The 12383-nt window shown below is 44.9% G+C and overlaps 1 protein-coding gene across 2 annotated transcripts in view; it reads right to left on the bottom strand.

Annotated features, from left to right (window-relative positions):
• LOC147122953 (uncharacterized) overlaps positions 1 to 12383 on the bottom strand; it is an 84299-nt gene that overhangs the window by 25072 nt on the left and 46844 nt on the right. The window lies entirely within an intron of this gene.

Genomic DNA, 12383 nt, shown 5'->3' on the forward strand with positions numbered 1-12383 from the left:
TGCATTTTGAAGTCAGCACTGTCTGTACATAGGTTCTGTACTTGAGCAATCTCCACTTGTGCATCAGGTTTGACAATGCATTCATGAGACGGAATGCAGAAAACATTTTCATCCTGCATCTTTTGACAAATATCTACCTCTTCTCATTACAGTTAGAAAAGAAAATGAATAAGACTCTTAGAGAGAGAAAATAATCAGACAAATAAAAAAGACTTTATCTGTGCCGGCTTTAACGACTAATAAATGATTAATTAACAAGAATGGATTAATTAATCATAGCCCCTCGAATCATACTTGAATGGTTACCACAAATCACTTAATCTGACTTGGTAATAATGCAACCGTACTTAGTTAATAATTAATATCTAGTTACATGCTTTGTTACTTCGACTAACATGTCACAGGCACTTCAATTTGAGAACTTGGATTGTATGTGCTACTGAAATCATGCCTAACTCTTGTCAAAATATTCGCTTCATGATCGGCGTTACTTATATAGTGATATATAATTCGGTTGAAATTCTTCTTACTACAGAGAAAGTGTGTTAATGGGAGTTTAAATTCTTGCCTTTTTATCCAAGCACTGTCAAACGCCCAACCTTACTTTGTCTCTTCTGAAAGCTCGGGTGCACTAATGTGTGACTAAGTAACCAATCTGAAAGCACCTGCAAGAAATGCTGTTCGATTAGCTGAGCAGCCTCTTAACTAGCATTAAAGCAAAGTGCACTAACAAAGTGTGACAATCTTGGGGTGGAGTGCGCAATTTCTGGGTAAAGTGGAGGAATAGCACAGAAAGTAAAAACCTGCAGCACGCTCTTAGTGAGGGTACATAGAAGTGCTCTGCATTGTGCAGATGCGTAACACAAACAAGGAGGGAGTTGGGGTGGGGGTCCTCACTCTGTGAATGTAAGCTCATGTACCCAGAGAAGCTGGAGGGATACTTGAAAACAATAGGCGTCTGGCCTCAAGAAAAGTGCAAAGGTGAGCACTGAGGATGACCATGAATAAATCCTCACCACAGCACTCCATCTTCATCAGGACTTGAAGAAGGCACCTGTCCAACAAGGGTTTTACTAATTTGGAAAAGGAAGTGAGTCACTTCCCATGTGTGGAAGGGCCAGAGGTGGGGGTTAAGAGCATTGTCTGCTGCTGAAGTGGGGAGGATGGCGGGGGGAGTGATGGGGGGGGCGGTGGGAGGGGGGTGGCATAGCCAAGGTCCCTTTGAGTTGTTTTAGGATTCAGGCCAGCTCTGAAAATGAGGATGCTTCATGAGCAGGAATCTGTGCATCCTTTACTTACCTTCTTGCATTCCATGTGACAAACTTTGTTCACCAGTAGTCAGTTGGATAATGTTGTGCAGCAAATATTCTCTGCTTCACAAACTGCCATTCAGAAACATGCAGCATCAGTGGTATGTGCAGCAGAGATGTCAAACATGCAAGTAATGGGCACAATTGCAGAATTCTCTCAACTGAGCTGTCATTAATGCTGTCAAGACAATGCTGACCACTGTCCAAGATGCAATAAAGGCCAATTTTTGATGTCCTGGGGACAGCTGTTAGGATGGGCGGGGGCCTCACAGATGTGTGCAATGGTTTCTGTACTCACAGATTGGTGGCTGCCATCTGGATTCTCCAGCAGCATGTGTGCAAAGGCACAAGGATAAACATGTGGCTCTGAAGTCCCCCAGTGTGTTGCCAGAGCCCACCTCCGAGCAAATGATGAGAGAATCATCCCAAGCATACAAGTTTTCCCAGTTAGTACAGGACACACTATTTTTGAAATACAGGCAGGATTGCCACATAATAGACTTGTTAGCAGAATTGAAGGCTGTGGGATTAAAGGGGCAGTGGCTGTGTGGATACAAAATTGGCTAAGAGACAGAAAGCAGAGAGTAATGATGAACAGTTCTTTATCAGACTGGAGGGAAGTGTGCAGTGGTGTTTCCCAGGGGTCAGTATTAGGACGGCTGCTCTTTTTGATAACAATTAATGACCTGGATGGGTAAGGGGGCATAATTTCAAAGTCTGCTAATGACACAAAGCTTGGAAATGTAGTAAACAATGAGGTGGCTAGTAACAGACTTCAGGTGGACATAAGACAGTTTACTGAAATGAGCAGACACACAGCAGATGAAAATTAATACAGAGAAATGTAAAGTGATGCATTTTCGAAGGAAAAATGAGCAGAGGCAATATAAATTAAATGGTACAATTTTAACAGGGGTGCAGGAACAGAGAGACCTGGGGTGTACATACACAAATCTTTGAAGGTGGCAGGACAAGTTAACAAGGCTGTTAAAAAAGCATATAAAGTCCTTGGCTTTATAAATAGAGACATAGAGTACCAAAGCAAAGAAGTTATGGTAAACCTTTCTAAATCACTGGTTAGGCCTTAGCTAGAGTATCGTGTCCAATTCTGGGCACCACACTTCAAGAAGGATGTCAAGGTCTTGGAAAGGGTGCAGAGGAGATTTACCAGAATTGGCAGCTCGCCCAATGGGATGGGAGGCTGGAGGCAAGCCAGAAGTTATGTGTTATGGGGAGGGTGAGGAACTTGCAGGGGACACGCACAGATGGGCCGGTAGTGCGTGGCAAGATTTCTCTTTGAAAAAAAGTTACCAATCTTTTTATATCTCCCAACAAGTCAAGTAAAGTGAGACTTGGTGAAGCAGTCTTTTGGTGTGTACATTGAATCAGCTGATTTGCTCCTTTGACTGTCTCTGAGCTGGATCTCTGTCCATTCTCTCTGCATGATAATTGTTGGAAAAATAATGATGTGTTAATGACGCACATCATTATTAATGTGCTAATTGGCCAGCAAAATCAGGGGATTACGATATACACCGTGAGTTGCGAATCTCCAGAATCTGCTGGTCGATTTAGACCACTCCTCAGTTTACTTCGCACAAATGGCCTCCTCATTATTTTTAAAAACTTGTTGGATTTGCACATTAATTGCCCTTTAAACACGCCACAAAAAGTTAAGTCTGGTAATTAACAGCATAAGCACCTTTTTAAACAATGTGATAATTATTAATGCAATGCCAATCAACTTCACTGGCCCAGAAATGGAACAATTTAAACTGTGGAGTCTCATTCCTTCAGCTTGTTCTTAGTGATTTTAAAAATGTAAAATTTTAATTTTTAAAATGTGTTTCTTACTTTTCCTTTCTGTCTCTTTGTTCTCTCTCTTAATCCAATCTTTCTTTCCCTCTCTATCATCTTTCTGTACCTGAATTGACTCTAATTCTCAGTCATTCCTCTATTTCCTTCTCAATCCTTAAATCTCATCGGTTAAGGAGATACACTGTTGGACCCACCATTCACTGAGGTTCCAGATGACTTTGCCACACCGTTATCAGCTCACACTTCCAGCAAGTTATGACACAAAAACATTTTGACTTAAAGGGTGCGGAAAAAAGTCTAACAGAGCACGCTGCGAGGTGCCTGTTCTGGACTTATGGACTTTTTATATGCAGATAGCACCCTCTGGTGGTCGTTATTGAGTTAGCAGTGTGTTTGTATACAGCAGAGGTCAGTTGACCTTTCTTCCTGTTTGACCCGGAAGGAGTTTTCCCAGAAAGAACCTGGCAGAGTAATGGAGAATTCCATGAGGGATTCACAATCCAGTGTAATCTGATCTCATATATTAGGCCAGATGCAATATCTGTGAGTATCTTTGTTTGTTAACATGATAGCAACTTTGTCAGTGTAGTATTTGACAATACTTTGTTTATAAAAGGTTAATAGTTAGTATTTACAGAAGTTAGTCCAAATGTTAGTTAGTTATACAATTAGTCTATTCTATTGTTGTAAATATCTTTATATCTTATGTAATATCTAATGTATAGTACTCAGTTTTATGTACAAAACATACTTTGTCTTTGTTTACAGTTTCACAAATTTGTTCAAGTAAAGCTTCAAAACCGCAAACCGGCTTCACGAGGAATTATTTGAATAAGTGTTTAACTTGCTGGATAACTAGATAGGAGCACGTCTAGCGAGGCCAGTACAGTGAAAAGATAGCATTACGGATAGCTGTGAAGAGTGGAGCAGGAGGAACTCAGAGTAAGCCTTCACCTTGTACACCACACCTACCTCACAGCAACATGTCAGAAGATAATAACGAAAATGCTTTGCAGCAAGTAGAAGACCTTAAACAGGCAGACGAAACTGTAGAATGTGACAATCGGTCTATAAGCTCCGGTTACTACAGATCGCAAGCTGGTTCACGGTCATCAGGTGGTTCTCGAGTAAGCATGGCCATCGCCAAAGCATGGGCTAAGCTAGTGGCAGCTCAAGCCAGAGCTGCGCACCAGCTCCTTGGAAGTCAGAGTCGCCTCCTCCCACCTCAGAGCACGGCGGGGAGAGAGAGGGAGCTGCCGGTACGGAGATTACATCCAGGTGCACCGAGGTGTGTGGAGAAGGAGTGAGTGCAAGAACGTGCTCCAAGATATGCCTCGTTAATGTGTACCCTGTAGGATGTCACCAGGAATCTGATAAGATGTATGCCATACTAGATGAACAAAGCAATCGTTCTCTAACAAGATCCGAGTTCTTCAACATCTTCAAGGTCAAAGGAAGTCCGTCGCCTTACACACTGAAGACGTGTGCTGGGCTTTCAGAGACAGCTGGCAGGAGGGCCTGCGGTTATGTCGTTGAGTCAGCCAACGGGAAGATTAGCCTCCCCCTTCCTACACTCATCGAATGTAATCAAGTCCCCGACAACCGTTCTGAGATTCTCACTCCGAATGCAGCTCATCATCACTGTCATCTGCGACGCATTGCAAACGAGATCCCACCTCTTGATCCAGATGCAGGCATACTTCTGTTGTTGAGAAGGGACATCCTGAGGGTACATAAGATAAGGAAACAGATCAACGGTCCACATGACGCCCCTTTCGCCCAAAGGCTAGACCTTGGCTGGGTCGTCGTTGGAGACGTGTGCCTCAAGGGTGCTCACAAGCCATCTCAGGTGAGCACACTCAATACTTCCATCTTGGAGAATGGTCGTCCAAGCTACCTTACCCCATGCAGTAGTCAGATCCGAGTGACAGAGAAGTTCAGTCATACGGCTCAGCCTCAGAAAACCCCAGCGCTGATTTCCACAGACGATGCTCACTGGAGAGAACCCGGGTCAGTCAGTCTTCTGTCGCACCGCCAACAATCACAAACTTGCTCCATCGATTGACAACATGAGATTCCTCCAGATTATGGACAATTAGGTCTCTCGTGACAGCTCTAACAGCTGGGTTGCACCCTTACCCTTCCAGAACCCCAGACGACGGCTGCCAAACAACAGGGAGTATGCCTATAACTGTCTTAACTCACTCCGTCGCACACTAGAGAAGAAGCCAAAGATGAAAGCACACTTCCTAGAATTTGTCAAGAAAATGCTTATCAACGATCATGCAGAGATAGTTCCTCCACTCCAGGAAGGCCAAGAGTGTTGGTACCTCCCTTCCTTCGGAGTCTATCACCCCAAAAAGCCGGAACAGATCCGCGTGGCGTTTGACTCCAGTGCACCATATCGGGGAGTCTCTCTCAACGATGTACTCCTCACAGGGCCCGATCTCAACAACAGCCTCTTGGGGGTACTCATGAGATTCAGGAAAGAGCCCGTCGCCATCACTGCCAATATCCAGCACGTTTCACTGCTTTGTGGTGAGAGAAGACCACAGAGACTTCCTCCGCTTCCTGTGGTATTGGGATAACGACCCCAACAGAGACATTTTGGACTACAGAATGCGTGTCCATGTCTTCGGGAATAGCCCGTCCCCTGCTGTTGCCATATACGGACTGAGGAGGGCTGCCAAGGAAGAAGACAACGACTTTGGCAGCGATGTGAGAGGGTTCATCGAACGAGAGTTCTATGTCGACGATGCACTGAAGTCATTCCCGACCGAAGCAGAGGCCATCAGTACCCTCGGACGAGCCCAGGAACTACTTGCACTATCCAACCTCAGGCTACACAAGATAGCCTCTAACAGACCAGCAGTGATGGAGGCATTCCCCCCTGAAGATCGTGCTAAGGACATCAAGGATCTAGACCTCTTTACTGATGACCTCCCCCTACAGCGTAGCCTAGGAGTGTCTTGGAACATAGCAACAGACACGTTCACGTTCCAAGTCTTAGATGCCAAGAAACCCTTCACATGTAGAGGAATGCTCTCTACAGTCAACAGCCTATACGACCCTCTCGGCTTCTTAGCCCCTGTCACCATACAAGGCAGGCTGCTCCTCAGGGAACTCTCCACACGCGCTGAAGAGTGGGATTCACCTCTCTCTGAAGAGATGGAGGCAGAGTGGGATAGATGGAGAGACTCACTCCAAGACTTACAGGAAATCCGAATACCTCGCTCCTATACATCCTTCTCTCCCTTAAATGCCCAATCCAAAGAGCTTTGTGTCTTTGCAGATGCATCTGCTAAGGCCATTGCAAGTGTGGCTTATCTGAAGGTCACCACTCAAGATGGACAAAGCAAAATCGGCTTCGTCTTTGGTAAGGCCAAGTTGGCACCCCAGTCAGACCTCACCATACCCAGATTGGAACTGTGCACAGCAGAACGCAACCTACCCCCTTGCAGCAGTCTACGGAAGCTGCATCCTATCATCGACACCTATGGCCCGTCTCTGAGGTGGTACTTCTTTTGTCGCCAGAGGACTCCAGTGACAAGTAAAGTTCGCACTATGTGGAGTCGTTCACGACCCCAGATGGGGAGTGTTCTGGACTTATGGACTTTTTATATGCAGATAGCACCCTCTGGTGGTGGTTATTGAGTTAGCAGTGTGTTTGTATACAGCAGAGGTCAGTTGACCTTTCTTCCTGTTTGACCCGGAAGGAGTTTTCCCAGAAAGAACCTGGCAGAGTAATGGGGAATTCCATGAGGGATTCGCAATCCAGTGTAATCTGATCTCATATATTAGGCCAGACGCAATATCTGTGAGTATCTTTGTTTGTTAACATGATAGCAACTTTGTCAGGGTAGTATTTGACAATACTTTGTTTATAAAAGGTTAATAGTTAGTATTTACAGAAGTTAGTCCAAATGTTAGTTAGTTATACAATTAGTCTATTCTGTTGTTGTAAATATGTTTATATCTTATGTAATATCTAATGTATAGTACTCAGTTTTATGTACAAAACATACTTTGTCTTTGTTTACAGTTTCACAAATTTGTTCAAGTAAAGCTTCAAAACCGCAAACCGGCTTCACGAGGAATTATTTGAATAAGTGTTTAACTTGCTGGATAACTAGATAGGAGCACGTCTAGCGAGGCCAGTACAGTGCCCCACTCCAGAAAACTCCAGCCCGATATCATTAATGTGAGGTGGGCAGGGACGTGTGTGCAGTTTTGGTCTCCTTACCTAAGAAAGGATATACTTGCCATAGAGGGAGTGCAGCGAACGTTCACTAGACTGATTCCTGGGATGGCGGGACTGTCGTATGAGAAGCGATTGGGTCGACTAGGCCTGTATTCACTAGAGTTTAGAAGAATGAGAGGGGATCTCATTGAAACTTATAAAATTCTGACAGGGCTAGACAGACTGGATGCAGGGAGGATGTTTCCCCCGGCTGGGGGGTGGGTGTCTAGAACAAGGAGTCACAGTCTCAGGATATAGGGTAGGACATTTAGGACTGAGATGAGGAGAAATGTCTTCACTCAGAGGGTGGTGAACCTGTGGAGTTCTCTACCACAGAAGGCTGTGGAGGCCAAGTCACTGAATATATTTAAGAAGTAGGTAGACTTCTAGACACAAAAGGCATCAAGAGGTATGGGGAGAGAGCGGGAATATGGTATTGAGATAGAGGATCAGCCATGATCATATTGAATGGCGGAGCAGGCTCGAAGGGCCGAATGGCCTACTCCTGCTCCTATTTTTCTATGTTTCTATGTATAGATTTGCAATGTCACCTTTAATTGTAGCTTAACAAGCCAAAAACCATTAACAGCAGATCCCTGCATTTAACTGGATTATTTTTTATAGAAATTTTAAGAACATGGACAAAAATGAGCAAATAGTCCATTACTGTTGATGTACAAAATTACTACACATTAATACACACTTAGTGCAACAAAGAAATTTCACTCCCAATACATCGTTTCAAGTTTTTATGTATCCCTAGTGAGGTAGGAACTAGCTGGTTACTCCGATCAGGGCTGTGATGTACTTTTAATAACCACTAGCTGAGCTGTTTTCCCATTTGAGTCATTTTATATAGGAGTGATTCAGAACCTCAATTCAAACTTCATCAAATAAGTAACATTAGACACAAATCCCAAAACAATCTTTCCTACAGCGTTTTCTTCATAGTGTATCATTTGCTCATGTCCCGGACATTTGTGACATCTAGCCTCGTTACATTTTTAGGTTTTACCTAGATATTTGCTTTGTGTTCTGTGACAAAGACCTCTGTAACTGAGCTCTTGCTCCCTATGAAGCACAATGTGACTTTATACCCTCATTATCTGATCATTTGCCTAAGATCAAAGATAAACTCTTATTGCTGTAATTAGCTTCCTGGTCAGGACACAACACCTCTTGTGATCTCTCCAATTTTGGAAAGTGGTAAAATATACTTTTATCAGACCATTGGTTTAAGCTATGAACTACATAATAGGTATGCTAAAAGTAAAACAGTAGCAATTAAGTGATTACAGTAGCTAACAGAACGTAACTACTCCTACTTAGATTTAGAAAAACCACAGACAGATGTAATCCTTCACTAATTTTATTGATAAATATTGCACCTGTGATAACTTTCATTCACAATAGCTCTAGTTGGGGTTCTTTTAAACTTTCTCGTCCTCACTGATTCTCTAGCCTTCCTCTTGATGGCTTCAGTAGAATTAGTGAACAGAGACCATGATCCCCGAGCTGCAACCTGGTACCCTTTGAAGACTGACCAGGAACAAAGTAAATTCAGAATGTGTCTTCAAAAATCAAATAAAAGCTTCCAATCGTTACAGAACCTTAAAGACACACAAAATCTCTGCAACTCTAAGCACTATCCTTGGAGTGTCAGTAATGACCAATAGGTTGGAAACTTGTCACCTAGTTACAAAAACTGTTTGACATAACTGACTATTTGCTCAAACAAAACAAGCAGCTAGACAAGGCTGCAATGAAAATATGAGCAAATTAACACCTTCCTGACTCACCTGACAGTTAACTAACTGCTGAGAAGGGGAACTTTACTCTGCCTCTAACCATGCTATACCTCACTTGGGAAGCTCTGACCTTCTAACTAAAAAGTAAAAGTGTCAGTCTTGACTAAGTGGTAGCACATTCACCTCTGATTTAGACGGTTATGGGTTCAATCCCCATTCCAGACACTTAAGCACATAATCTAGGCTGACACTTCAGTGCAGTACTGATGGAGGATGAGACGTTAAACCGAGGCCCCATCCGCCTTCTCAGGTAGACATAAATGCTCCCATGGCATAATTCGAAGAAGAGCAGGGGAGTTCTCCCAGTGACCTAGCCAATATTTATCCCTCAATCAATATCACCAAAATATTATTTGGTCATTTATTTCATTGCTGTTTGTGGGATCTTACTGCACGCAATTGGCTGGTGTGTACCCCTACATTACAACAGTGACTACGTTTCAAAAGTACTTCATGGACTGAGAGCTGTTTTAGGACATCCTGAGGTTTTTTTGAAGGTGTTTCACAGATGGTTCCATTCATAGCACTAACATCTCTCAGCTTAATAGCTGTTTGTTTCAAATCAGAAGTAAACATATTCCATCGATGCTGCAAGTATGACTGTAGATCACTTAAATCAATAATTTTTCCTGTTCCTACTATTTGAAATCCATGTACAATTGTGCAGTTGGTACATACAGAGCAAAAACACAGCATCACTGTGCTTTATCACAAAAAAAGTATTAAGGGCCTGGAATTTGGAGTTGCAATGACGGTGAAAGTGTCAGTGTTCAACATCATTACAACTGTGAATCTGACAGCAACTTCTGAACTTGCACAATTAAACGCGGAAATCCAGAAGTTGCTGTCAGTCATTCCCGGCTCTGCCACAGGGCGCACTGTTGAACTCCCCGGAGCCGGCAATCAACTGAAATCATGAACTGACGAAAACTTCCCCTTTCATGCTGGAATAGTGCTGTTAAACCCCACCCCGGCCCCCGCCCCCCGAAAAGCCTTGTTGAATGAGGTGTATCTCGATTTTTTAATGGCATACTGAGTCATAGGGCTCGATTTTGCCAGGCCCGAGGAGGCGGGATTGGAGGCTTGCGAGTTGTTAAAATCGCCAAAAAAGGCGGGCAGGCCCGATCCCGTCTCCGATCAATTTTCCCAAATGCATGTTTTCTGACCCCCTTTCCATCCCGCCTCCAAGAGGTGGGATAGGCCCTTAAGAACCACTTAATAGCCTCTATAATCCCATTTTGAGAGGCCTTTCTGATTTTTAGTCATTCCCCCCATCCTTCACCCCTCCTCTGGAACATGCCAGTTAATGCTGGTGGCCTCACAAGTGGATTGCTTACTCACAGCTGCAGCTCCACCATTACAAAGTTTTCACCAATGATCATTTGCAGGTGGCAGAACTTTGTTGTTTCAGGTCTGGGGGAACTTTTAGTAGGCATACTCATTGTTGTGTAAGTTTGGAGCCTGACACCCATCTCCAGTGTGGCCTCCTGGGAAACCCCTCTCGCCACCTTGACTAAGTGCTTCCTCAACTGAGGTATATACCAGAAGCATGGCGAACATTTAATTCCTTTCCTCCTGGACATCAGATTTGGACGCAAACCAACCGCAGCAGCAGCAGAACCATGGGCAACAGCAGCACCAACATCAGGAACATCAACAGGAGCACCAAGCTGCTAGTCACCCACTTGAAGATGCACAGGCCAGAAGGCGCCAGCGAGCGACAACATTGCTGCCGGGGATGCAAGGGACACACTCATCCTGGCCAGATTTGCTTAGCCTGCACAATCAAACACTTTAGTCTCGCTCCTTCTTACCAGAGCATCGACAATGGAGAAGAACCTGCGGAATCCTATCACTCTGACCACCATTCTGACAATCGCAAGGTGCCCTAAGCCCTCAATGTGAAAGTCCCATTTGCGAAATGACATAGGCCACAACTTCAACAGTTTGCCATCAAAACACTTCATAATACAATCACAATGATGGCTGGTCCAAATACAAAACAGTTTGCCATCAAGTCATTTTATAACATTCAGTCACAGATGACATTTCACAATTAAACACAACAGAACACCCAAGTGACTACTTGTGCTTTATCTTCCTCTTACGCTTGCTCCTACGTGGTGCTTCCCCTGTGGCTTCAGCAGATGTGGAGGCCCCTTGCTCACTCTCATGCTGATCCTGTCTCAACGCCTTTGGCGGGTATCCTCTGGGGTGGCGAACCTGTGCGGGCTCACCAACAGTCTGCTGCTCCTGCGGCTGTGCAGGGGCTGAGACACCCATCTCAGTTGGGTGAGGAATCTGGTGGGGCTATGACTGAGGGCTCTGCAGTGGCATGGTTGTGAGAGCAGCCTCCACTTCCTTGTTGTCTGCCACCAACATCCCTCTCATGGGTCAGCCCCACTTCAGAGCTAGCAAGTGGCTTGACAGCACCTTGCTGCACTGCAGGGGGGCCATGAAGACCCGTTTCTGCACTGGAAGTCCTACTCCAGAGGACTTGCATGAAGGTCTAGTTTGTTTGCTAAATAGCTGACCATCACTCCTCAAGAGATGTCATTCTATTCTGAAAAATGACCATGTTTTCAATACCCTGGCGACTAAGCTCCTCCATGGACGTAGCCATCCTCTCCTCTACCGTAGCCATCCTCTCCTCTATGGTAGCCAGCCTTACCATGAAGGTAGCCATCCTTTCCACGTAGGTTGCCATCCTTTCCGCGGTGATGCGTTCATGCTCCAATGCCTCCACAAAGGCTCTGCTCATGTTCGCGATGGACTCCTCCATTCGCTCCACACTCGCAGCGACTCTGGAGACAAAACCTGCCAGAGACTCCTGCACCTGTTCCTGGAGTTCCAGCACCGCTCTCCTTCTGGATGGACCTGGAGGCACAGGGTCGACATGCAGCGGAGCCGAGCTGGCAGAGTCCTGCGCCCTCCGACGAGGACTCTCCACTTCTGTTCCTGTCTCCACCATCTGCTGATGCTCACTTGTGAGCTGTGATACACCAGGTGACAACACTACTCTATCTCGCGAAGGTCCCACTGAGTGTGAGTGTCTGCTGAATTCTGCTGACGCTGCGCCCTCAGAGGTTGCAGCTTCCTCTGAGGAGTCTGGAGGCTCAGGCTGTTCCTCCTGGATAGTGGGGATGGGGGCTTTCGATGGTCCTGTGGGGGAGTAAAGGAAAAAGAGTTGGAGATGTGAGGCTAAGG

Source organism: Somniosus microcephalus, chromosome 2, assembly GCF_052327205.1.
Source record: "Somniosus microcephalus isolate GS21.2 chromosome 2, FLI_Smic_1.0, whole genome shotgun sequence".
Taxonomy (NCBI): domain Eukaryota; kingdom Metazoa; phylum Chordata; class Chondrichthyes; order Squaliformes; family Somniosidae; genus Somniosus; species Somniosus microcephalus.